This window comes from Chionomys nivalis, chromosome X, assembly GCF_950005125.1.
Source record: "Chionomys nivalis chromosome X, mChiNiv1.1, whole genome shotgun sequence".
Classification (NCBI taxonomy): Eukaryota; Metazoa; Chordata; class Mammalia; order Rodentia; family Cricetidae; genus Chionomys; species Chionomys nivalis.
Window position 1 is genome coordinate 126,123,499 of NC_080112.1, and position 24,664 is coordinate 126,148,162.

The 24,664-nt window shown below is 37.0% G+C and overlaps 1 protein-coding gene across 3 annotated transcripts in view; it reads right to left on the minus strand.

The window, feature by feature from the left end:
• Window positions 1–24,664, minus strand: part of Arhgap6 (Rho GTPase activating protein 6) — a 514,638-nt gene that overhangs the window by 101,916 nt on the left and 388,058 nt on the right. The gene's annotated exons all lie outside the window — the stretch shown is intronic.

Sequence of the window (24,664 nt, forward strand, 5' to 3'; positions counted from 1 at the left end):
GTAAGTAGATAGTAAAATAGAAAGTGATCTTTATGCATTGCTTTCCAGAGCATGTGGGAAATCCTTCAGTGACAGAGCAGATAAATGTATTTTGGCATCCTTCAAGATTTAAACAAAATAAATTCAATTTTTAGAAATAGATAATGCTTTTATTTTTCAGAACTAGAACTGAATCCCAAATTGGTGTGATGAAATTTCATTTAGATTACACCAATTACATCTTTTGTTGGTCTGCTTAACCTCCTTTGACAGGCAGCATTCAGTTGCCACTTACTTCTGAATTATTTTAAGGCTATACCTAAAACTATAAATTGTGAAGGATATTTCCATTTATCTATTCCTTTAACGAGCTCAGTGAAAATGAGGCGTCTTTTTGGTTAATCCTCCGGATTGCTGAGAATGTCCAGAGGCTTTGTGACCAGCAAAAGGTCCGGAAGACTCTGCTTTCTCTCACTGTTGACACTTGCTTCTTAAACTGTACCTGCCTGTCCTCTCCTCATTCCAGGCACCCTGACTTTGATCCTATTTCTAGTATCCTCCAGTGACTCTTGTGACTTATCTACAGGAAGAATAATGGTTAGCTGTTTCAGATAAAATATGCCACACTACTTAAGAACATGAATCTGAAAGTCAAAAGCACAATAAAAAAGCACTAAGTTTAGTGAATGTTTACCACCGCCATGAATATTTTACATTCTAGACAGTGATCAAACAGGCAAAACAAGGGGGAGATTTCTTCATAAGAAGGTTTTTTTTTTTTCTGACAAGCTCTCCTGAGTAAATTGGGAGCATGAGGACCATGGAAGAGGGTTGAAGGGGAGGGGAGAGGAAAGGTGGGGAGCAGAGAAAAATGTATGGCTCAATAAAATCAATAAAAAATGAAAAAAAGGCTTTTTTCAAGTAAATATTGGATCTTAGAAGGTCAGAGTGGCTTGTTATATTGCTTCATTTAAATTTTTTTCTAATGAGAAATTTTATATCTTCAAGAAGAAAAAAATTATTTATTCTTAGTCAAAGGCTAATAGTTAACTTATTAAAACCCTTCTTGGCAAAGCAAACGAACAAGTAAGCATTAGAAGTGAAAATACGATGCAGCTATCTTTCTAGACTTCAGAGAAGTCTAGCTTTTTTTTTTTTTTTGGTTTTTCGAGACAGGGTTTCTCTGTGGCTTTGGTTCCTGTCCTGGAACTAGCTCTTGCAGACCAGGCTGGTCTCGAACTCACAGAGATCTGTCTGCCTCTGTTTCCCGAGTGCTGAAATTAAAGGTGTGCTCCACCACTGCCTGGCTTTAGAAGTCTAGCTTTTTTAAATCCTTACTTATTCATTTTATGTGGAAGGGTGTTTTGTCTGCATGTATGTCTGTGCACCTTGTGTGTGCCTGCTGCCCACAGAGGCCAGAAGAGGGCATCAGACTACTTAGAACTGGAGTGATAGATGATTGTGAGCCATCACGTGGGTGCTGGGAATGGAAAACAGGCCCTTTTGATGCTCTTTACCACTGAGCCATCACTTTACCCCCAAAGGCTAGCTTTAAGAATGCTCTCAAAAGAAATTCCTAAAGCAAAATTTTAAAAAGTTGAAGGGAAAATAGTGACACATTTTCAAAGGGAATAAGAAATTCACATTTTGCCTTATGAACCTGAGAGGGTATTCCTAAATAAGGTCAATGCCTCCTGTTTCTCACAGAGAAACTTGGATGTGACAACATTCATTCTGATAAGATAGAAAAGGACATTTCTTCTATAGCTGCTCTTTCCGATCCCTACTTCCATAACAAACACCTGAATCTAAGATTGGATTCTACAGGATACTCGGGATGATGCCGATCAATGAAGGACACTCATTATGAATATGATGTCATATGACCTCTCTCTCCACAGAGCAGAGTACAGGGTACTTATTCCAATATGGGCAGATTCACTGAATAAGTTTGGAAAAAGACTAAGAGATACAAAGATGCTGAAATTATGTTCCTTTAAACTTAAGAACCCAGTGCCAAAACAGATATTTACCAATCAGCGTGCAATTAAATAAGCCCTAAGCATAGCTGAATATCATATCTTGGAGACAAAACTTCACCCTGAAAATTCATAAGTAAAACAAAACAGGCTAAACAAACAAACAAAAAGGCCACTGAAGGAGATTCTTTCCCACCCTTTATTTTTAGTGGTACATTTGATGGCATTTTTGCCTTTACTACTTCACAAAAAGCCTCCTCCTGTACTAAGAAGTAAACAACTTCTTCAAATTTACATAAGATTTAATGAACGCACTCCATCAACGAATTAATTACAGGTATCACCAGAAATACGAATTTCTATCGGTTCGAATTTGTTGCCTAAATGTGATCTATTGACAATACGTCTCTTAATTTTGGTTTAAAATCATTGATCTTATTAAATGCTCTTAATAAGTTACAGCCAGAATAAACAGTAACCCTTTATTTAAAGTAAAAAAAAAAAGGCAACATTTGTAGTCGAAAGCTGGCAGTTAATTTATCTAAACTTCCACTTGTAGAGCAATTGACCAAGGGAACTTAAAAAAAAAAAAGAAACCTAACTTTTTAACTTTTTATTGATACTTTGGGATTTTCGCATCATGCACCCCCAATCTCACTCATTTCCTAGTCCTTACACACCTGCCCTTCACCCTTGTAACCTCTTCCCCAATAGAAAATTAAAAAACTAAAATAAAGTTAAAAAGAACAAAAATATCAAACAAAACCAAGCAATCTGGGCAACTATCTGCTCCTCTATCAATCACAGACTTCTCTCATACGAGTCACAACACTCATGTATCCAGTCCCACTGTACTTGTGCCAGGCTGATGCTCTCTTTCTCCCCTCTCCATCATACGTTCATTCATTGTACCGGTACTGGAAGCTGTGGTGTGTCACACAATATACCCTTTTGCTCAAACAACTTTACCCACCAATGTTCATTGCAGGGAGCCGTTGATCTGGTTCAAGGCCTCTGACTTCTGTTACAACATCAACACTGGACCCTCACTGAGACTCTTTCATATATCCTATTGTTAGGCTGTGTCCTGGTGATCCTGTAGCTATTGTGCCACAGGGCTGGCCCCTTCCCATGCTCTAGCAGCTCAGAGATGGGGTAGATGCTGAGATGGGCCAACGAAAGGCTCTGGATCTGGGCCTGGGTGATAGATAGCTGAGTTGATTAACCCAAGTTTCTGCCTGTTCCCCACCTCCGTGAGGGACAGGACCAGCTCTCCTGCACCCTTGCCATTAGGGCCACTTCTCCTGTGGTGCCCCAGTTAGGGGTGGGTCAAGGGAGTATTTTTTTAAATTTATTAATTAATTTAGTTCTTTGACAGTTTCAAAAATGTTTGTAATATTATAATGCATTGCTTTCTTCTTCCCATCCTCCTTTATCTCCCTTTAACTGCTACCAACACCCATCTCCTCTTCACCTGTCCCTTTCCTAGATTCATGCCTTTCAGTTGTCTTGTTTGATCCGTTTGGCTTAATTAAGGCCATCTGTGTGACCACTGGATAGGAACTATCCTTTGGAAGCTGATGGGGTCACTGGTAGGTGCACCACTGAAGGCAGTAACTTCCCCTCTCCCCAAATCTATCCATAGGAAATACTTCATCGGTAAGGGGAGGGCAACTTGAGTTCCTCCTTCATCCATGCTTGGTTGTTGATGGTCCCACTCCCACGTAAGTCCAGTGCATACATCCATAGTTATTAATAGCACATGACTACATGTCTGTGTTTTGCCCAAGAATCACTTTTCACAGACATTCTCCCTACTGTTAGGCTCATGTCTCCACGACCCTGTCCCATCCTTCCAAATATAGTGGCCTAGTAGAACTTTGAATTTTTATGGATATATTTGTTATACTTACTATCTGACAGGGTAATTACTGGTTACTCATAGTTGACAAGCATCTGAGATTGGACTAGTAAAAATTATTAGCTAAATTTAATTTTTACTTAAACTTAGTTTTGCTTTTTAATCCAAATAAGTACAAGTAGCTCATGGCTACTGTGCTGGACAACACAGATACAGGTCAAATCAATCAGACTCCTTGGAATTGGGGATCAGGCAATAATAGGTATACAAGGCTTTCTTTTAATGGACAATCCAAGTTGAAAACCAGTGTAAAGGCTTGGATAATCAAGGAAGTGAATTCCTTAAACTTTTCTGGGAGGTATAACTTATTTTCTAAATTTCAGCAATTATTTGCTTTGAATTTAAGCTTCTCTTTGTCCAGCCTCTACTACTAACTTCTTGTACCCTTCCGCTCATGTGATGGGACATGTCCCTATGCATTCAGTGACAGATCTTGGTAAATTTCTCCCATGCTGTAGGCATAATAAGACTGACCTCACTTTGAAATTGAAAGACAGAAACTCTTGCATCTCCTCCACAGGCAACAGAAATAATTTAATGACGCTACTAATTAAGACAAGTCCCTAAACTTACATACCCATAATTTAAGGTTTTTTTTTTCACATATGTAGGATCGCTCTAGATCCCGACCATTTCTAGTGGTATCCATTAATCATCTGCCATCTAATTTTCTCCTTTTAATTTCTTTTCCTTTTTTTTTCAAAATGGTGCTGGGTTGGTTAAACCCAGGGCCTTGTACATGCTGGCAAGTATTATACCACTGAGTATACTCCAGCCCTCATCTGCTCCCTCTGTGGTTGCTACTTGATTATGGGACTCATTTGTAGAACATGTTGCAAGGAGGGCTCTGAGGTCCAAGTCTCCAGCTTTGAACTCCACTCAGTCTTTTCTAATTCATCTATCATTCTAATGGCCAGTTACTTGCTACATAAAATGTAGATAAAAATAGAAACATGCACACAGTTTTTATGGTAAGTGAAAAGAACTGCATATTCTCCTCAGTCCAGATTTTTATCTCTCTCATATTACACAAAATAAATAAATGTATGTAATTTTAAAATTTAAAATAATAGTAAGACTCAGAATCTAGAAATAAGCATAATGGTTGATATTTAGGCATGCCATCACTTTATTGACATACAGAAAATTCCAACTGTCACCCCTAACATTCCCCCATGATTACTACTGACACATTCTCTGCATTGTTATTTGATGTTTTCCTTGTCACCAATTCATCCATGGGTACATTTTTTTTTTCACGTAAGGAACTGAAACATGACAAGCCATTAGTGCCATGAGAGTTTAAAGACAGCATGACTATTCATAGTACACAGCGAGGATTGCTCATCAGTGACTCATAGCAAGGATAAAATATATACTCCCAGGGGACTGAGATTTCTGGGGAAATAGCAAACATCTTGAGCACAGAGCATGTACCCACTGTTATCCCTAGCCTTTACTATGCACTCACAGCTTTCACCGCAAATCTATTTTACAAGGTGAAGTCTATTAACATTCTCTCTTTTATAGATGAAGAAATCAAGACAAAGGAAGAACTGGTAGCTTGTCCCCAGGCAGAATGCTTGAGACTTGGCTAGGATTCAGATGCCTTATCCCACTGTTCTGTGTTGCCTTCCCATGTTTTTTTTTTTTTTTTTCTTTTTGGTTTTTCGAGACAGGGTTTCTCTGTGGCTTTGGAGCCTGTCCTGGAACTAGCTCTGTAGACCAGGCTGGTCTCGAACTCACAGAGATCCGCCTACCTCTGCCTCCCAAGTGCTGGGATTAAAGGCGTGCGCCACCACCGCCAGGCCTTCCCATGTTTTTCTCTCCTACTCAAGACAGTTCTTGAGAATGACGGGAAGTGTGAGGGTAGCTCTATGTTCACCTTCAAATCTGTTTCCCTTGGCTTTCTTGTAAAGTCAAATTCTAGTTTGTGATTTACCTCTATCATCAGAAATATGTCTAACACATAGACAGAGGCATTGGAATGGCAACTGTTTTCCAGTTAACAAGCTCCAACCCTTGCCCTCTTCATCCCAAAGGCTTTTGTGGGGGGGTTGTTGTTGTAAATCAAGCTTTATTGGAATACAAATACACCCACTCATGTCTGTATTGTCTGTGGCTGTTTTCCTAATGTAATTGCAGTGTTAGGTACACAATAAAGCTTGTCTGACTTGCAACCCTTTTGCTGACCTTTTACTGAAAAACAATCTAAAATCATCAGACATATGATAGAGGAGATGGATATTCACATTAGAATTAGGCTTGTTTGACTCTTCTAAAAGCAAAAGAAACCCATCTTTTAAAATTTCTATGTTCATAAAAGCAGAAGGGCTAATAGCATTAAAGACTTGGGTATTTCATATTAGGTCACTCATTAGTAATCATTAGCTTTCATGAGTGGTCACCTATGTTGGAGTGGGCTTTTCAGTGACACATTTGCCTTTGAGTTATCAATGCTATTATAAATAACCCTAATAAACAGAATGTTCACCAAGCTCAACTTGGAAAGAATAATTTCATTGGCATATTTATTATTAGTGCTTTATCTCAGATAAACAGGTATTTGTTTATGAAAAAAATCATACAATATTCCCTACATAGGGACATTACAAATGAAACAGAATGGAGCATCAAATAAACAAGCAAACAATACTTTCTAGAACACAGTTATGTTTCCTTTAGATGCTATAAGGAATAAGTAAAAACATGGCCATGGGAATTCTACTTTGGATTAAAGAAGGTAAACTTGGTTTTTAGAAGATCTGAAATAATAGGTCTCAAACCTAGACACAACATATGTAGACAATTACCTGAGGTGTCTAACTTCGGGAGGAAAGTGGAGGGCTGGGGATATTGAAGTGTCAGCTCTTTACCCACAAGAATCTAACACCATAGATACCACCTCCTATATAAGCATCACGTGTGCTCCCAGTTCTTACATTTCATCTATTTGCTCGACTCTTTAAACACGGGAAAGTTGTTTGACTCTCCCAATCTGTGCCTTCTCTGCCTGGTCAGGATGTAGAATCACAAGGCCAGAAACAATGCCTAGAAGCAAACAGCTTTTATATTTTGTGCCTTTGCAAATCTGTTGGTTGAAAGGTAGTTTGGAGGAGTACAGCAATTCTACATCTGGACAGAAAACTATTTGTCCCTGTTACATGGAAACAAGGCCAGCAGGGAATATTTATATTGGGGACATTTGCTTCAAAGTAGCTAAAACCACTTCCAGTAAAAAATGAAAAAAAAAAAAAAACTTGCTTCTCAGCTTCTCCTATTAAATGTCAAACATGTAAAAGGGGAAATTGAAAGGAAGAAAGCAATTTACAGAGTCACACCAAACACCAGGTAAGACATAAAAACAAACTGGCTGGGTTTTTCAGTTGCTGGTTTTTTTTTCCTGGGATTTTCTCCGCAATATACTAGTTTTGAAATAATAAATTAAAATGTGTTTCACAGAGCTCCCTAAGCCCTTCTGTTTTGATATATAATGTATCTTCTGGGCAACAAAATATGTTGCATGTTAGGTTTTAAAAAGCAAACTGTAATAAAATAATAGAGGGACTTGATGAGTTGTAATTAAACTAATGAAAACAATTTCTTGAGATAAAAAATAACACTTTTATGTTGTGCAATTTACTGTCTTGTTAAGCATATTTAAAGATATATGTGAACAGCATCAATTCTGAAGCCCCTTCATCACCATAGAGAGAAAGTTCATATCCATTATTAATCACTATTGATGCTTCTCTCACCTGAGGAATTGGAAAACACTAACATATTCACTATCATTATGCACCTGCCTAATTTGGGCACTGAATATAGATGGAGTCCTACAACGTGTCTGCCCTATTTATGTCTGGTATCTTTCATAGAGCATAGTTTGAGACCTTTCAGTGTTGTACCATTTATCAGCCCCCAAACTGTTTCTTACAGTGAAATAACATAGACCATATCTTGTTTATCTGTTTGCTACCTGAGGAGTTTTTCAGCTGTTACCACTGTTTGGCCATTATGAATAACGCTATTGTGAATACTCCCAAACAAGTTCTAGTGGAAGCATGGTTTTGATTAGCTTGGGATTTTTGATTATCTAAGAGTGGTATTGTTGGATCAAATAGTAACTGTACATACACCCCAAAACAGAAAGGGGGAAACAAAACTTTAAACAGCATGACTCTAAACATCAAATATTAAAAATATATTTTCTATATCATTGCTTGAGATGTAGAGATCATCAATATTGAAAAAACCCATAATGTCTCTACTTCATGTGTATTGGCCCCTAGAGCTCTGGCCAAACTAAGAGAATAAACAAAATCTTTCTGCTTCCTTTTGTTTTCATATACTAATGACCATGAATGGCTTGCAATTTTAAAAGATTTCTAGTGTTCACTTCTTTAAAAAGTGAGCTACATGTTGAGTACACTAAAGTAACAGGTAAGCAACTTTTACTTTAACACCAATAAGTTGGTATTAAATTTTATAGATCAAAATGCAGTTCAATTGTAGCTGAGCTATTATTCCCTATATTGCTGCAATAACCTTGTTTTGTTTACTCTCCTGCTCTTTGACTTTATTGCTCTTTGAATGAAGGCAGAACTTAATATTGCTTACAAGATAATAATTTCATAGAGTGACGCCTGATAGGAAGAGAGTCAAACAGGTACAAATAGGTAATCACTGGATGTCTTTCTGCCTCTGTGGAATATCACCAATTTTAAGAGATGTCAAAAACCCAGTGAGACAAATAGTGTAGAAGATATCTATGGGTGGATTCTCAGAACCTAGGAATCTAGGAATGTGTTACCTTGAACGGCAAAGGGGACTTGCATATGCTTACATTTGCAACCTTGAGATGTGGAGAATACACTAGATTATCTGGGTGAGCTTATGCTAATCACATGAGTTCTTCACATAGGTTAACCTTTTCCAGCAAAACACAGAGGAGAAGATATGACTACTAAAGCAGGGTCAGACAGACATGATATTATTGGCTTTGAAGATGAATGAAGAGGTACAAATCAGGGAATGGAGGCTATAGAAGCCACCACATTGCCTGGTTTTTCTGGTTCCTGATCTTAAGAAAGTCAGACCTCTAGTGGGAGAATAGGGTATCAGGTAAGCTACATGCCAACAAAACCAAAGGCGACGTTTTCCATTCAACAATAAAAACATGGTTCCTTCAGCCTTGAATACACATTATTATTTAAAGTGAAAGTGTTTGGACAACTGTTTATTAACTTCATATTATTATCAAGAGTAAAGGATTTTCTACAGTGACTGTCTTCCAGATACCACCTAATTCTGCTACTGAACACCATTTTCTACTACTTCTTCTTTCTATAAATTCTATTGTGTGAAAAATATAGATAGACACAACAAAATGCTGCTGTCTTTCTTTGGAACATTCAATAATGCGTTATTCTTACCATCCCCCCACACAATACAAACTGGATATCCCAAGAGCTCTGAGAACATTGTATTTGGAAATTTTTGTACCCATATTTTCAAATAATTTTCTCTAATATGTGAGTATATTTTAACTCTTCAGTTTTTTAATAATAATAAGGATATATTACAACTAATAAAACAAACAATTTTGTATACTTATTTAATGCCAGACCAGGCTAAGTGCTTCATGTTAAAAATCTTAAGAATCCACAGGGATGACCCCAGCTAAGACTCCTAGCAATAGTGGAGAGGGTGCTCAAACTGGCTTTCTCCTGTAATCAGATTGGCGAATAACCTAACTCTCATCATAGAGCCTTCATCCAGGAACTGATGGGACCAGATGCAGAGATCCACAACCAAGCACCAGGCCGAGCTCCAGGAATCCAATTGAAGAAAGGGAGGAGGGAATAGATGAGCAAGGGAGGTCAAGATCATGATGGAGAAATCTACAGAGACAGCTGAAGCAAGCTCGTGAGAACTCATGAACTTTAGACCGACAGCTGTGGAGTCTCCATGGGACTGAACTAGGCCCCCTGCATGTGGGAGACAGTGGTGAAGGTTGGACTCTCTGAGGGGTCCCTGGCAGCAGGAATGGGATCTATTCCTGGTGCATGAGCTAGCTTATTGGAGCCCATTTCCTATGGTGGGATGCCATGCTCAGCCTTAATGCGTTGGGGAGGGGTTTGGTCCTGTCCCAACTTAATGTGCCTGACTTTGTTGACTCCCCATGGAAGCCCATACCATTTGGGAGGAGTGGATGGGGGTGGGCAAGGGTACGTGGGCAGGGGTGGGAGGGAAAACTGTTGTTGGAATGTAAAATGAAATTAAAAAAAAATTAAAATTAAAAAACACATACAGGCATCTAGGGATATATGTATGTAACAACAATTAATTTAATTTAAAAAGAGGTTATGGATTTGAAAGAGAGCAAGTAGTAGTATATGAGAGGGTTTGGAAAGATGAAAGGGAAAAGAAAAATGTAATTATAATCTCAAAAAATAAAAAAAATATATTTTCTAAAGGATCTCATTTACGGGCTGGACCTCAGGACCTGGGTTCAGTTCCCAGCACCCACATGGTGGCTCACAACTACCAGTAACTCCAGATCCAACACCATTTGCCATCCAAATGTAGACCAGGGAAACTTATGGTGCCCTACCCTTAGATGAATAGCTACAAGCAATTAACACTGCCCATAGAAGAAGCATTAGTTTCTCCAGGGATGAGCTCCCAACCCCGACTAGTTATCCAATATCAAGTGGTTGACCCTAAAAATATATACATACAATCAGGACTGAATTGATTCAGCAGGTTGTATTTATATGTTTATTTTTTATAAGTATATGTAACAACAGTGGTTAAAGGAGGGCATGAATATAAGACAGAGTGGGAGGCATGTATAGGAGGGGTAGGAGGGACGAGAGGGATGGGAAATGATGTAATTATATTTAATATGATAAAAAGATGCCCGGGTATCTCAGATATACCATTAGGATGTTCTGCCTTTTTAGGCCACCTGAGAAAGGTACTAGTTCATTAGAGAATGTCAGAAAAGTCATGTAGAGAAGACAGTGATTTTCCTTATTCTTGCCTGGTACTTTAGAAGGCACACAACAGCACCTGTGCCACAGAGCTACAGGCCTACCATAAAGTTTAAGATATTTTCAGGTAGCAGTTCTGCAATGCTTACTCAAAATTTAACTCTGTTCTGTTTCAGCCTCCTGAGCGCTGGGTACTCTGCGTCCATAGACCCAGTGAAACTTAAGTCAAGCTTCTAGCCATAACACCTAAAAAGGCAAATGTACCACCTTCCATGCCAAGAAAGACATAATCAAGCTATGTCCTGTACAGCCCAGACAAGGCCTTTCAACATCTTGGTGCCAGTTAGGAGTAACTAAAACTACGTGAGCATACCACCACATGCACCGATCCTAAGTATTCAAGTTATAAGACTGCATATAAAATAGACAGGATATATTCACAAATATATTCACTTCAGAGTTAGCAAGATGGTTCAGAGCATTTGTTGCTCAGGACTAACGACCTGAGTTTGTTTTTTTTTATTTTTTTAATTAATTAATTTATTTATTTATTAAAGATTTCTGTCTCCTCCCCTCCACCACCTCCCATTTTCCTCCCCCTCCCCCAATCAAGTCCCCCTCCATCGTCAGCCCTAAGAGCAATCAGGGTTCCCTGCCCTGTGGGAAGTCCAAGGACCACCCACCTCCATCCAGGTCTAGTAAGGTGAGCATCCAAACTGCCTAGGCTCCCACAAAGCCAGTACATGCAGTAGAATCAAAAACCCATTGCCATTGTTCTTGACTTCTCAGTAGTCCTCATTGTCCGCTATGTTCAGCAAGTTCAGTTTTATCCCATGCTTTTTCAGACCCAGGCCACCTGGCCTTGGTGAGTTCCCGAAAGAACATCCCCATTGTCTCAGTGTGTGGGTGCACCCCTCGCGGTCCTGAGTTCCTTGCTCGTGCTCTCTCTCCTTCTGCTCCTGATTTGGACCTTGAGATTTCAGTCCGGTGCTCCAATGTGGGTCTCTGTCTCTGTCTCCTTTCATCACTTGATGAAGTTGAATATTCAGGAGGATGCCTATATGTTTTTCTTTGGGTTCACCTTCTTATTTAGCTTCTCTAGGATCACAAATTATAGGCTCAATGTCCTTTATTTATGGCTAGAAACCAAATATGAGTGAGTACATCCCATGTTCCTCTTTTTGGGTCTGGCTTACCTCACCCAGGATAGTGTTTTCTATTTCCGTCCATTTGCATGCAAAATTCAAGAAGTCATTGTTTTTTACTGCTGAGTAGTACTCTAATATGTATATATTCCATACTTTCTTCATCCATTCTTCCATTGAAGGGCATCTAGGTTGTTTCCAGGTTCGGGCTATTACAAACAATGCTGCTATGAACATAGTTGAGCATATACTTTTGTTGTATGATAAGGCATCTCTTCGGTATATTCCCAAGAGTGGTATTGCTGGGTCCAGAGGTAGGTTGATCCCGAATTTCCTGAGAAACCGCCACACTGATTTCCAAAGTGGTTGCACAAGTTTGCATTCCCACCAGCAATGGATGAGTGTATCCCTTTCTCCACAACCTCTCCAGCAAAGGCTATCATTGGTATTTTTTATTTTAGCCATTCTGACAGGTGTAAGATGGTATCTTAAAGTTGTCTTGATTTGCATTTCCCTGATCGCTAAGGAAGTTGAGCATGACCTTAAGTGTCTTTTGGCCATTTGAACTTCTTCTGTTGAGAATTCTCTGTTCATCTCAGTGCCCCATTTTATAATTGGGTTGATTAGCCTTTTACGGTCTAGTTTCTTGAGTTCTTTATATATTTTGGAGATCAGACCTTTGTCAGTTGCGGGGTTGGTGAAGATCTTTTCCCAGTCAGTGGGTTCCCTTAACCCAGGATAGTCTGGAGGCATTACCATCCCTGACTTCAAACTCTATTACAGAGCTACAGTATTGAAAACAGCTTGGTTTTGGCATAAAAACAGAGAAGTCGACCAATGGAATCGAATAGAAGACCCTGACTTTAGCCCACAAACCTATGAACACCTGATTTTCGATAAAGGAGCTAAAAGTATACAATGGAAAAAAGAGAGCATCTTCAACAAATTGTGCTGGCAAAACTGGATGTCAATCTGTAGAAGAATGAAAATAGATCCATATCTATCACCATGCACAAAACTCAAGTCCAAATGGATTAAAGACCTCAATATCAGTCTGAACACACTGAACCTGATAGAAGAGAAAGTGGGAAGTACTGTACAACACATGGGCACAGGAGACTACTTCCTATGTATAACCCCAGCAGCACAGACATTAAGGGCATCATTGAATAAATGGTACCTCCTGAGACTGAGAAGGTTCTGTAAAGCAAAGGACACGACCTGAGTTTGATGCCAATATCCTACATTGGAAGGGCAGAACTGACCCCCAAAATGTATCCTCTGACACACACATGGACTGTGTCACACATGTGCTCAACTCACAGATGCATCACAAAAACACACACAAAAAAAATGAAATAAAAAAGATGTTAACTCGAACAACATCTTCAATAGTGAAAATATCAACAATTCCAATCCCTGTCTGAAAAAAATAGATCCAAGAACATCACTAATTTCATCCCTCCAAAACCCTCCTCTACTTTGGATAGCTAGTGAGATGCCCTAATAATGATGACAACAAAACATAAAGCCCCTCTCCTAAAAATCAATGGAAATGTGTGCACATATTCTCCACAAGATGCATGGCAGAATGTTCATAACATCATTATTCACAATAGCCTCAAACCATAAACTAGAGAAATGTCCATCAAAATAGCAAGGATAAATTGTGGTCTATCCACATAACGGAAAGCTACATGGCAACGAGAACAAAAAAAACCAACTTCAACCACTTAAACCAATACACATGAATCCCACAGATATCATGTTGACACCAAATACAGCATATGAGGCCATAAATGCAAAGTTTCAAAATAGTAGAAATCAATCTAACGTGTGAAAAAAAAAACAGAATAGGGGCTATTTTTTATTGGGAGGAGTGACTGGAAATTTTTAGGTTGCCTTTTCATCTGAAACACATAGGTTCATTTTGTAGAAGCCATTTAACTTGTAAACTTGCAAAATACATGTACCTTATGTTGGGCATATTAAACTCTACCAATGTCTAACATACAGTACTAATACATGTTATAAATAACTATGTTATATTTCATTACATGTTTAGAGATATCAGCAGCCTATGTGTCTATCAAGGTGAAATTAACTAAGTAAACTCTGAGATATCTATTCAATGTAATTCTGTGAAAGTATGAAGGCAAAATAAAGTCACTGTTCCTGTATTCACTTGAGATGCCAACTACATATAAAGTTAACAAGGTTGTAGAACAGTGTAAGTTGTCTAGAACAATTCCTCACAATGATCAGGCATTATCTTCTCAGATATTAATAGTTGCTATGATTTGACAGTGAGATTCTTTGTTTGTTTGTTTGTTTTTTGAGACAGGGTTTCCTCTGTGTAACAACTCTGGCTGTCCTGGAACTCACTCTGTAGACCAGGTTGGTCTCGAAATCACAGAGATCCGCCTGCCTCTGCTTCCCTGAGTGCTGGAATTAAAGGCATGTGCCACCACCACCCAGCTGACAGTGAGATTCTTAAGGGCATTCTGCCTAATGCTTTTTTTATATCCTAAAGAGTCTATTTACAAACATGAATTATGTTTGTACTAAGAAATAAAAGCATGCAAAAAATAAGGACAAAAAAAAATGTCCCAAGTTTGAGTTTCTTATTGTCTCGTTTGTGAGGATTGGATTTTTGATGGATGGAGGAAATGACAATTGAATAAACATAGTGCCTTGCCTTCAGGGTTGCTAAGTGAACCCAGGGATAGAGGTCACATGGGTTGGTTGCTGGCAATCTTAACAATTGATTCAAATTAGCACTTGTTTGCTCCACATTCAAAACTAGTTGTGGTGTGCTCACCGCAAACAGGACTCCTGGCCACACAAAGAATGTGTCTACAAAATGGCAAAACAACTGAATTTGTTTGATTAAATGAACAAAACCATGTACTCAGAGGGTGGGAAACAAAAATCAAAACAGATACACCCAAAGTAACACAGTCAGATGGGTGGTTTACAAAATGCACCATTTCATTGAATCAACATGTTAGCAGTCTAACATGGACTGTGAGAAATCCAGTTTCAAATGAAATATTTCTAATAAACCAAGAGGCTATGAAAGACACATTTTATCCATCACTCAGCAAATGCTGAGTGCTCCTTGTGGATTTGTCATTGTGTTAAAGGTCTGAAGATAAGACACTACTTTCATAATCATCAATGATGTTTTTTAGATTGCACTGAATGATAATTCATATAGAAGATTAAAAACATTGGCTTGGGCAAGACTGATAGAAAGCATAGCATTCCATATGAAGTAAAGGTTTAACAGACAGCACAGATTGCTCACAATACATTGCCTTTATGAATCTCAACTCTGGATGCACATTATATTCAACAGAAACAAAAGTTCCAGAAATAGCACCTAGTCATCAATATTTTTCCAAGCTCCTCTGGTTACTGAAAATTACAATAACAGATAAAACCTGTGCTTGGCTTAATTAAATGAGAAATTGGATGGAATGAAATCAAGACAAAAATGTCTTCAAAAATTCACCAAGTGGTTCTTAAATGTAATGAGTATTGAAGATCATCACTTCTAAATTATATTAGAAGTCAAGTGCATAAGAAGTGCTTTGTAGAGACCCAGTGCTACCCAACTGTCCCTTTGTTCAGTTTTCCAAATATTCAACCATGTTTTACTTTCATGTATTGTGCAAATTACCTAAAATGAGGTTATATTCTCTTGTTTATCATAATATGAAAGTATCATAAAAAACTTTGATACACATAGCCTATAAAATATTCTAGCCCACCCTACCTTAAACATGTTTTAAACATCATCGCTAGCTGAAGCCTACTGGCTCATTTTATTCCTGGGCCTGATTTTAAGGGTATGACTTCTAGGGCTGTTCAGTGTGGAACTCTTATACATCATGTTTGAAGCCCTAGGTTCCATCCCTAGCACCATGACAGGGGAAAAAAGGGAAAATAAAAAATGAAGGGAATTGGAGAGAAAGAAAAGGATAAAAAAAAAAAAAGGAAAAGGATGGGGGCTAATAGGGATGTGGGTGAGGAGCAAAGGGGAGAGAAAAGGAGGGGGAGGGGAGGAAAACAAAAATGAGGACATGTTCACACATGGACTTTCTGAAGTTTCTATGGCCCAAGCACTTCCTGCCTTTCCTCCATTCCTGAGACTATGTTAGATTAGAAGGATATGATCAAAGAGTGACTGCCCACTTGTTTTCATTAGCCATGGTATAAATCAAATCTCATGCTTCCTTTTGCTGTTCAAGGAGTGTTTATAGAGCAGAGAATGATTTAAGCTCCTTTAGAGTTATCAGCACACTCTTACAGCTGTAGCATGGGAACGCTCAAATGCTAATTTAGATGGTTTTTTTTTTTTTTACATTATTCACACCACAGTTCCAGTCCTTTAAATGAAGTTAAAAAAACCACAGGCATAGATCTGCTTAATTCTATCTTAAAATAATTTATTTGTATATTTTTTTCATTTAAAACTGTATAAGACTTTCGTTTATTGTTTTCTTTTGTGTTTGCATGGCCGATGTGTGTATCACAGTGCATGCATGAGGTCAGAGGACAACTTGTGGAAGTTGCTTCTGCTTCCGAACACGTGGGTCTTGGGACCATCAGACTTGGCCAAGTGCCTTTATCTTATATCAGCAATCTCACCAGCCCCAATTCATTCATTTTAATTGAATCTTACTTTTTTTCTGTTTATAACTTTTCAAAAATTGAAACTAATATTTGACAGTTTCATAATGCATATTCTTCCCATCCGTACCAATCCCTAAACCCAACAATGTCTTTGTTTTTTCAACAGACTGAAGATTAGATGATTTTTATTTTCCAGGTAGTTTTTGAACTTTTAAGTACCAGCTAATTTTCATTGAACTAATTCTTTACTTGCTTTTCCCCATTCATCTTTCCATTTGATTTTAAATAATAGAGAATCTTTTATTTACTTTTTGACAATTTCATACATGGAAACTCTTGGTTTATTATTTTTAAAAGGAGGAAATCAGAATTTTGAAAATGAAGGTGGGAAGTGTGGAGTTTCTGAAACCCTGAGACATTGGTCTCTTTGCAATAACACAGGGGTCTAGGTCTCCAGCCAACATCATACCATTCTATATCCAGCTCAGTTCATAGGCACCATAGGACTACAACTCTCTACTTAGAACAATTAGGTTCTTTTGGATATGTGGCATGTCTGGAGACAGTTTTAGCTTGTCATATTTTGGTAGTGGGGAGTGGGATAAGGTGGGGTATGGCTACTGATATGTAGGGAGAAGAGCCTGGGAATGCTGCTGAACATACCACAGCAAAGAATTGGTTAATCCCATACGTCAAGGATGCCAGAGTTTGCCAGAGATCTGTTTTTCCAACATGTGTTATATAACTCCATATGAAATATTAAAAACAGGAAATCCAAGGAGACAAAAAAAATCTATAGAGACTGAAAATACATTGCTGTTTGGGGCTCAAGAGTGGAGGCAATTAAGAGTGACTGCTAATCACTATTTCCAGGTAATGAAAATGTTTGAAAATTAGATTATGTTGATAGTTAGAAACTGGGTCAGGATACTAAGACTGCACATTTTGAGGTAAATTTGAAGGTATGAAAATTACATATGAATAAAACATTTTCAATCCTTTTAATATGTTTCATTTGATTTTATTTTTGAATAAACAGGAACTCATTTTATAGAGTAATATCTAGGTGACTTGAACAATAAGATCTCTAGCAAGAGATCTCATATGCTGCCCTATATTTAATATGAAAATCATTAACTGAATTCTTTACTTTTTAAATATATAAGCTATCACTTTGTCTAGGATGCTGAGATATGCTAAGTGTATATGATATATTATTTCTGTCCTAGAACAATGGGAGAAAACCCTATATATTAAAATATGAGTAATAATTTACAAACTTTTGACTATTTTTCCTTTGTTTCATTGAATTTTCTCCCTTTCCTTCCCCTGCAATTGCTCAAATTGTCACTCTTGAACAGGTTCTGATGGTGCAGCCTTTTAATCTTAGGACCAGCAAGGTAAAGACTAAGGAAAAAGTCTGAGGCCATCAAGAACTATGTATCAAGTTCCCGTCTAGCCGGTAGTATTAAATAGTAAGACCTCATCTCAAGAAAGAAAAGAAATAGTCACTCTTACTTTTGCAAAACATATTTAAGATTGAATATTATTAGAAACGCCTTACTTAGGAATGCCCATTTTCCAGGAATTATAGCAAATGTGCAAAGTACTCATGAATCTGGGCCAGGCGCAATGGATCAATGGCCCAAGCATAATTATGCCCTAGTCTGTCCTCTGCCAAAGAGCAAATTTCTTGCTTCCCTTGACAATATAGAGACTACTGGCCAATGTGTGTGTGTTTATTGGACAAAAGTAGGATAGCAAAATGAATTTTGGTGCATTCTGTCCAACAAACATAAATAAAATCTCTTGTTTTTACATTACTGTGTTATCTCTGTTAACACAGGTATAACATTTTCACTCCTGACATTACCAGCTAATTATAACCCAAACAACACACAGACATCTGCATATAATTTCCTTCATTGAAAGGTGTTCCACCAGATACTTAGCAAATGCCTGCAGACTTTCCAAATTACAAGCTATATGAATCCTTTCTGTGAATACTTATATTACTAAGGTATTATCTATATGTAATCAAAAAGGCCTTTCTCACTTTCAAAGTACTGTGCTTTTATCTGAACTTTTTATTCAACCTTCCGCCATGCCAAAGAAATATTAAATAAACCCAGGCTCTAAGATAGGGTTAGGCATATCTTGTACTCATCAATCCTGCTGAACATGAATGAAAAAATACTGTGGCCCGAATGTCTTATATTTCTCCTGGATTTATTGAATTTACAGATTACCTTAAAGGATGAAATAAAATGCTGGCTACCCAGAAGTGTTCAGGAATGGGTTCCTTACATAACTACTCTTAGTATTTTGGTAAAACATCTGCACAAATTAAAATAAGAAGGAAAAGAGGGAAGAAGGAAGGAAAGGAAGAAGGGAGAAAGGTAGGAAGGGCTCTGGAGACAGGAGGTCTTTCCTAGTGAGTCAAGTATTACACCTAAATTACTGCAATCTTTGCCTATGAGGAATTCACACTAAACAACACTATTTTCTATATTTTCACAATATCATGAATAATATTGACATTTTTAACCAATCAACCATCTAGCACCTACTTTCTATACGTTACAAAAAGTACCTCAAAAGAAGTATAAGACACAGTACATTTTAAGGGTTTCTCTGGGTCATAAGTAATCAGTGTCTGTCAGAATCAGTAAGTGGTGACATGCCTAAGTTTGGACTCTATATTCCAGAAAATATTCATCTTAGCAAATGGTATTTTCTATTTTCTTAGAAAAATAATTTTTGAGGATTTCTTATATGAGTATATTGTATTTGGATCTTTTCCACCCCATCCCTCTTCCAACTCTGTGTTCCCCCAATCACATACTTTTGAGTTCATGACTATATTAGTACAGTATTTTCATAAATTTAGGGCTGACTCCTTAGGATTGGGCTTATGTTTTTTAAAACAGGAGAAAAAAAATACTGCTCTTCTTTCTTTAACAGTCATTGTCATTAACTGTAGCTCTTCTCTTAGGTATGGACTCTTGTGAAATTTTCCTCTATCCATATGGAAATTGCATTTCCTTATGAATGAATTTTACAACCAGATAATTTTTTTCTTTTTTTAGATTGTTTTTATTGAGCTATATATTTTTCTCAGCTCCCCTCCATTTTTCTCCACTCCCCTTTTACCCTCTTCTATGGTCCCCATGTTCCCAATTTACTCAGGAGATCTCGCCTTTTTCAACTTCCCATATACAGTAGATCCATGTATACCTTTCTTAGGGTCCTCTTTGTACAACTAGATAATTTGGAAGCTAACTTTAGTTCTAATTACCCAAAAGTAGTTAGTCTTGGAATGGTTCTAGAATATTAGTCAACTCTGAGTCTGCTTTAAGAGAAGGCTTGAGAATTGAGGTACTATATAGCTGATATGAAAGGGCCACAGTATCCAGTTTTCTAATGACCACTCTCATAAATCAAAAGTGGCTGAGACTCAGGAAGTAAGCCAGAAGACAGAATTATAAGCAGTTGTAGAAAAGATCCTCTCTGAGGCCACCATCTCCATCAAATGCTATGAAAATGAATCTCTTGGGCAATTCTTACAGGTGACCCCTAATGCCATGAGCAGATCATGTTGTCGGAGAGGGTTCCTTTGCTTGAAGTTGATAAAAATCTCTAACTAACTTGGTTATATGGCTTCCCAACAAACCATGAATTAGAATCAGCTAATTTAAAGGGGGAAACTTGCTAGCATAAGCATCCTGGGAACAGCAAAATGTGATGGGTTGCAAATCAAATAAAAGAATAACAACTACCAAAAATGACAAAAGAACTATTTTAATTCAGAAGGGCATTTAAATTTATTCACTTATCACTTCCAAGGACAGTGTTTAGAAGCAGTAATAAATTCACACACTTTTTGTTCTCTTAATAACAAGAACAGCCTGCAGTTCATATGTAGTCAGCACAAATATATGCAGTTACAGATATGTGAGATGAAAGTAGGAACAAATAAAGACACATTTGGGATCCATATCATTACACTAGTCTTAGAGACATCACATACAGGAAAATATCTTATGCTTAAAATTGTTTTAAATACTGATTGAAAATAACAAATAATCAACTCCAAAAAGAAAGAGAAACAGGATTATTCTGGAAATGTTATACACTCTGTATAAAATAAAAAAATTATTTTTGTAAGTTGTGTTTTCCAAAATCAACTTATGCAAAAATGAAATAATTGGATTTAGGCAAAATTTTAATTGAGCTTTGGATTTTTTTCTAAAACACTCAGTAATTTTATGGATTTTGAGTTTATTGTGCATATTTTTGGAGTAGAGTGTGATATTCAGAATTACATGATCATATCAAGTTAATTAGCATTTTCTGAAAACTTGTTTCAAGTTCTATATTCATTTACTGGAAATGACAGGATTTCATCTTTATTATAGAACAATAAAACAAGATTGTGTACATATACACTTATCCATTCATCTGTTGACAAGCATCTATGTTGATTCTATATCTTAGGTGCTGTAAAAGTACCACAGTAAACCTGGGAGTACAGATGTGCCTTTGAAGTAATGAATTCACTTTCTTTGGGTGTATACACAAATATGGATCTCTGGATCATAGTAAAGATCGATTTTTAGTGTTCTGATGGCTGAGTATTGAGAATTTATATCTTTACCAAGGTGTGTAGCACTTTATTTTTCTTTAAATATTTGACAGCCTTTGTTACTTCTTATCTTTGTGAGAGTAGCCATTTTAACTTTGGTAAGATAATATCTCATCATAATTTTGATTTGTATTTTCCTGATAGTTAATGACAGTGAGCATTTCCATGCATTTGCTGACCACTTGTATTCCTTCTTTTTGACAAATGCCTATGTAGATCATTTTTCCATTTTTAACTGGACTTGAGCATTTCTTTGGTGACAGTTTCTCACTCTGTAGCCCAACTGTACTGAAACTTACTGGTCGACCAAGTTGTTTTCCAACAGTGATGATTCTCCTGCCCCAACTCCTAGAATGCTGAGAATACAAATATGAGCCACCACATATGGTTATACTTGATATTTTTAAAAATTATATGAATGGTAGCTAAATTAGTGGAGAAAATTCCAGATAAAAATCAATATTTTAATATCCAATAATTTAGGACATGACATACAGGAAAAAAAAACAGAAATAACTGTATTATTTCTGTGGAACTGGCCATCAGTGTCTGATCAACTGCTGTTCCACAGTGAATGCACAGTAATTGCCTCAGTCAGAAAATAAGTGTTATAATAAGAACACATCTGTGGGTCACTGTGACTAAATCTATCACTCTTTCATTCTTGAAAGATAAAAAACAGTAATGAGATACACTGCATGTGGCTGTAAGGCCAAAAGTAATCTATCAATGTCTTTATTAATTAGGTCTTTCTTATTATCTACAATTTTGTAAAAGAAAATATGTACCAAATCCTTTCAGGCGTCCCAATACTTGTAATTAAATAAAATGAGTGGAAGATTGAATGAAAATATATGATCAACATTTTTCTTACTCTATCATTTTACAACTTCCTTCAGAGAGAATGTCTTGCATCTGATATATATGATTCAGCAATAAACATATTCATAAAAAAGTGCAAACCTTGGACATATTTTTAGAGTCATATTCTGTGTTCATTATGTGGTAAACATTTGGCTTATGCCCTCTCACTTACTACTCTGCCATTTTTCTCTTCCAAATTGAATGATCTACCTTTCATCATGATGTTCAGTTGTCTTTACTAATTTATTCTCAAAAGATAAACTTTGACCTTAGCCCACCTTAGATCTTAAGTATTATTTGTATACTTTAAACACTTAACATTTTCCAGGTAATAGGAGTGGTATGGGCAACAAACAACTTTCAGTTTCCCTGTGTATGTGTCTCGCCTATTTTTTTACAGTAATTGTCTTAGGTAGACTGTATTATTGTACTCTTCCTACATATGAGGAAACTGTGACTCACACATCTAAGTAATTTCTCAATGTTCCCTCCGTCTGGGGTGAAGCAGAAGTCAATATTAACATTGTCTAAATTCAATATTGTCATGAATACTATACATTACATACTCTTATGACTATTTTCTCCTTGTACTAATTTATCAATTTGAAGGGTCTAGAAGTTATGCATATTTGTGGCTATAGAAAAATATGTATATATGTGAAAGCTTAAAAACTCTATAAGTATTTGAAAGATCTAACTATAACCCCAATTTATTGAACATAATTCAATACTGATACAAACCCCATTAGTCCCTGTCATTAGTTATAAATTTATGTCTTAAATGATCATATTGTAGAATAAATTAAAGCCAACCCATGCTTTATTAAGGCAGAGAAATATATTGCTCATAAATTAAATAGCTAAGTCAGAAGTCCTCTTACAAAGTGAACGGACTTGGTTAATAGTGTTTAAGTAAAGGCGAGATTGGAGAAAACATGAAGGCAATGCCACTAAAGGGACAGTTAATAAGCACTTAAAAAGAGATGTCAATTTCAGTTTTCAATATGAAACACTGGACTTGCTAAGTGCTGGAAAAGTCGAGAGCAGTGGTTGTCATCCTTCCCTTGTGAAAAGGTCATCTGAATCATGAAGGGGTAGTGACCCACAGGTTAAGAATCACTGGACTAGAAATGCCAACTGGCTCTGTAGTAGAACCAGGGCAATATCTCCTGTTACACATGTTTCTAAGTATTTAAGTATATTTCCAAGAACATTCTCTGGCATGTGATAGGTATTTACTTTGTCCCTCAGGGAGTGCATTAGAATAAGCATTGTGACTGTAATAGTCGTGAGGTCACGGTAGTTTGCAGGGCAGGTACTTTTCTGGAAAGAGCCAAGAAGGTGGACATAAGAGTGGTGTTAAAGGACACAGGGGACAGAGAAAATATTTTTAATAGAAGCAGAGAAAGAACACTGGCAACTGTAGAATTCTAAGAGAGTTTTGGATTTTTTTTTACTAGAATGAGATATGAATCTATGCCTCCTGATATGAAAAGTCTGGAGAACCTTACGCGGTTTCCAAAAAAGGACAATGTTAACTGCTAGAACTGAGTAGTAGATGATGGAATAGAACTTCCTTAAAAATGAATTGAAATATATCAGCATATGCAGTCAACTCATTTGCTGACTTGAAGAAGTCTTCCAAACCTATTATTGCCTGTAATGAAAGACTATATGCACTAATCACAACATGCAACCGTAATAGTGCTCACAGCATCTAAAAAATCATGATACAGGGATTTTTCAATAGACTCAGCACATTTTTCATTCTGAAACCTGATTGGCTGCTCTAGATGCTCTGGATGATATAAATTGGGGCCCAGAGTTGGAAGAAGTCAAAGGATCAAGCATCCCTGAGCTTCAGACAGAAACTCACTCAGAACACATTCAAAGGTACGTTGAGTTTATTCATAATTTACTATCTTAATTGGGGTCATTTTTTTCTCTGAATTTTATGTTTCAAAGGTGTGAATATATTGCACATTTCGATTACTCTGTGCCATCCACACCATATGTGCTTCTTCAGCTTTACATAATTAAATTATAGTCTCTGATCATTGAAATGAATGTTCAACTTTGTGGTACAGCAATGCATCATTTCTATAAGTTTTAGGTCAAGGATTCCAAAGCTTCTATGGAACCAGATTTCACACCAAAATGTTTATTTGCTTTTTTAAATTAAGATAGTGCTTTAACAGGCTATGACCTACTTCTTTACAAAGCTTTGTTTAATTATATCAAGTGTAAATGCTTTTTCTTATTAACTTAACCTCTGTAAAAAGAATAGATTCAGAAGGTAGAAAATCTCAATGTACTTTTCATAGCCAGCACCATTACATGTTACATTCATATCTTATATGTACTTCATGGTGTTGTCATAAAACAGTGTACATTTTGGGGGATGGCCAGTTCTTGCTTAATGTCTCAATGACATTAATATGTAGGCTTCCACTGTTGACAAGCAAAAAGATGACGTTACTGATGAAAGACAG